The 3632-nt window shown below is 39.5% G+C and overlaps 1 non-coding gene across 1 annotated transcript; it reads right to left on the bottom strand.

The window, feature by feature from the left end:
• Positions 1-1557: 1557 nt before the first annotated feature.
• On the bottom strand, positions 1558-1664 carry LOC141625146 (small nucleolar RNA R71). The gene has a single exon (XR_012534946.1). It is a non-coding gene; the product is annotated as a small nucleolar RNA R71 (small nucleolar RNA).
• Positions 1665-3632: the final 1968 nt, after the last annotated feature.

The raw sequence follows: 3632 nt of genomic DNA, 5'->3' as shown, positions 1-3632 counted from the left end.
CTTTGCTTTATTATTGGAATTATTAGTAGGTATAATCCTCTTAATCCCTTTTTAATTATTGTTAATTACTTTTATTTATTCATCATGTTTCACTTGGTTGGTATGATTGACAACCTTGCTAGCATGATCAACATGTTAATGAGTGAGTAGTCACCTAGCTAGGGTTAATGGGCAATTAGGGGAAACCAACATGGGGAATGATTAATGCTTAAATTAATATGGTTTCATATTTTATTTGCTTGCTTGCTTTGATCTCAACTCATGCACATGTTATGTTTAATGAAATGTGAGTCTATGAATCCTTGCATTTTTTACCCATCACCTATCTTTTCAATGAGACTTGTAAGACATAAACCAACTCGAGTCTCATTAGACCATGCATGTTGTAGAGTAGGGAAGATTAAGTTGACTTGTAGGTGTTGTACAATCTAATCGATTCGGCTCCGGGACCCAAACTTTCCTAGGATTGTAAGATATAACCCAACTCAATCCATCACAACAATAATTGCTTGCTTATAATTTGAGAACATGTTTGTATGATCAATTCCCATGATTCCCCTATGACCCCATGACACCCTAGTGCTTTTTATCAATTGTTTACAACCCTTTTAATTCATCTTGCTTATTTACTTTTATTGCTATTTAGTTTAGTGACCTTCTACATCAACCCAAATTGTGACACCCCTAAGACACCACTAGTTTCAATAGAAATCTCATCTCAATTCCCGTCCCTTGGGATCCGACCTTTACTTGCCTCTTTACTAATTGTAGAGTTATTTGTGAAGCTATAAATTGTATTTTGATTGGACGTGACCCGACGACATCATCGCATTCCACATCAAAAATGGCGCCGTTGCCGGGGACGGTGTTAGCTTGATTTAGATTTTCTTATATTGTTATTAGTTGTGTCTTTCTTTGCCTTAGGGAAGTAGAACTCCTCAAGGTTTATTCTAATTGTTTTCGAGTTGTTTGATATTTTGCATGTCTAGAAGGTCACAAGGTGATTTGTTACCTTTTGATCGTGAAATTGAAAGAACTTTGACAACCAATAGAAGACTTGCTAGGAGGAATTTGAGAGGTATTGGTGAGGTTGTAGATATTCAACCAACTATTGAGTTCATCAACCCTTTTGCAAGAGAAGGTGAGGAGAACCCATTACAAAATAACACACAAAATCAACCCACAATGCCTAAGTTTTCATCACATTCCGTACCCATCGAGGAGAACCTACCCAATGGTACTCCCACACCACAACATCTATCCGGAAATTTTATTGCCAAATCCGCCTTTATCCAATTAGTCGAAAGGAGCCAATTTGGGGGGATGCCTAGTGAAGACCCTCATTCTCATATGGAAACCTTTTGTGACAATTGTGATGCGATTTCTCAAACCGGTGTAACTCAAGACCAAATTCGATGGGTCTTATTTCCTTTTTCTCTAATTGGCACCGCGAAACAATGGTTGAAGGGCCTTGATAAGGCCACTCTCGGAATTGATTCTTGGAAGAAGTTGGCTCTAGTTTTCTACAAAAAATTCTACCCACCGGAAAAGACTAACATGCTAAGAGCTCAAATTACGGGTTTTAAGCAAAGGGATGAAGAATCTTTGTATGAAGCTTGGGAGCGATTCAAGGGAATTTGTCGCTCATGTCCTCACCATGGACTTAGCGAGTGGTTCTTGGTACAACAATTTTGGAACGGTCTATATGAAGATTCAAGGAACATTCTCAACATGGGATCAAATGGAATGTTCACCGAAGTTGATGACAATCAAACATGGAACAAAATTGAGGAAATGGCGGTCCATAACTCACAATATAGTAGACCTCGCAAGGCTATTAGAGAAGGAAAGCATGAAGTGGACTCCGTTACTCAATTGGGTGCTCAACTTAGTGCTCACATTGACACAATCAATTTGAAGTTTGAAAAAGCTATGGCTAGACTTGAAGAAGCCTCAAAATCACCAAAGCATCATGTTAATGCCATGACGACATCTTCATCAATCCCAAGTGGGATATGTGAGAATTGTGGAACTTTGGGACATGACCAAAGTGAATGTAGGGGAACAAATGAACAAGTGAATGCTTTCCAAGCATACAAGAGTGGTACCCCTTATTCCAACTATTACAATGAAAACACCAAGTTCCATCCAAATCTCTCATACAAAAGCCAAAATGTTCAAAACCCTCAAACAAAATACACCCCACCTCCCATGAGAAACCAAAATCAAAGACCCTTTTACAACCAAAACCAAGGTTACCAAAATCAAAATTCATACAATCACCAAAATGACCAAGGTTTTGATGTTCAAAAAGCGGTCCTCCAAATGCAAAAGAATCAACAAGAATTTTTCACTCAAATGCAAAAAGATAGTCAAGCAAAGGAAACCACCATCAACAACATCCTAGCTCACACCAAAATGTTGGAAACCCAATTGACTAAACTAGCATCTTCAAGCTCACAAAGACAAAAGGAGCAATTACCACCTCAAAGTAATCCCCCAAGACATGAAACAGTTAGTGCCATTCACTTGAGAAGTGGTACGAGGTATGAAGCACCGAAGAAACAAGTTGAGGATGAAGTTGTGGAAGCTAGTGATAAGGAAGAAATTGTGCAAAACTCCAAGGGTGGAGAATCATCAAAAGAAGAGATTTCAAAGAAAAATGAAGACAAGGTCAAGGAGAAGGAGCCCATTGTGATTAGACTTCCTTTTCCAAGTCGTCAAGCCAAGCCCAAATTTGATGACCAACTTGGAAAGTTTATGGAAATTGTGAAGAATTTGGAAGTCTCGATTCCTTTCACGGAATTAATCAATCACGTGCCGGCCTATGCGAAATACATGAAAGACATCCTCATAAAGAAGAAGTTGATCCGGAAACTTGAGACTATCGCCTTCACTAAGGTGAGTAGTGCAATACTTCAAGGGAGTTCACCTCCAAAACTAAAGGATCCGGGAAGCTTCTCAATACCGTGTACCATTGGCGACACCACGATCAACAAAGCCTTATGTGATCTAGGGGCTAGTGTGAGTGTTATGCCGTACTCGGTGAGTAAAAGGTTGGGGATGGGAGAGCTTAAATGCACCAATATCACACTCCAAATGGCCGATAGATCGACGAAGACACCATTAGGGATATGGGATGATGTTCCCGTACGAATTGGGAAGTTTTTCATCCCGGTGGACTTTGTCATTGTCTATATGGAGGAAGATTCCAACATTCCAATCATTCTAGGAAGACCTTTCTTACACACCGCGGGTGCGGTGATTGATGTAAAACATGGAGAGCTCACTCTAGAAGTGGGAGATGAAAGCATAACTTTTAATCTTGACAAGACTATGAGAGCTCCACGTTTACATGAACTATGTTTCATGATTGATCATTATAGCCGGAAGGATGATAGGAAGAAGTCGGAACTCCAATGGAAGAAGAAAATTGAAGATGCTCCATTCAAAGAGCAAGTGAATTGTGACAAGGAGAGCTTGCAAAGCTCATCAAAATCAAGCAAAGAAGAAAAGGATGGCCTCATTGGCCAAGACAAGAAATTGGGAGAGTTGTCTCCATCAAATCAAGAGATTTTTAATGATCAACTTAATAAAGTTTGTGGTCTTTGGGACGACGAATTTGAAGGGAT

Source organism: Silene latifolia, chromosome 1 (genome assembly GCF_048544455.1).
Source record: "Silene latifolia isolate original U9 population chromosome 1, ASM4854445v1, whole genome shotgun sequence".
NCBI lineage: Eukaryota > Viridiplantae > Streptophyta > Magnoliopsida > Caryophyllales > Caryophyllaceae > Silene > Silene latifolia.
This window is presented reverse-complemented; position numbering and strand designations above follow the sequence as displayed.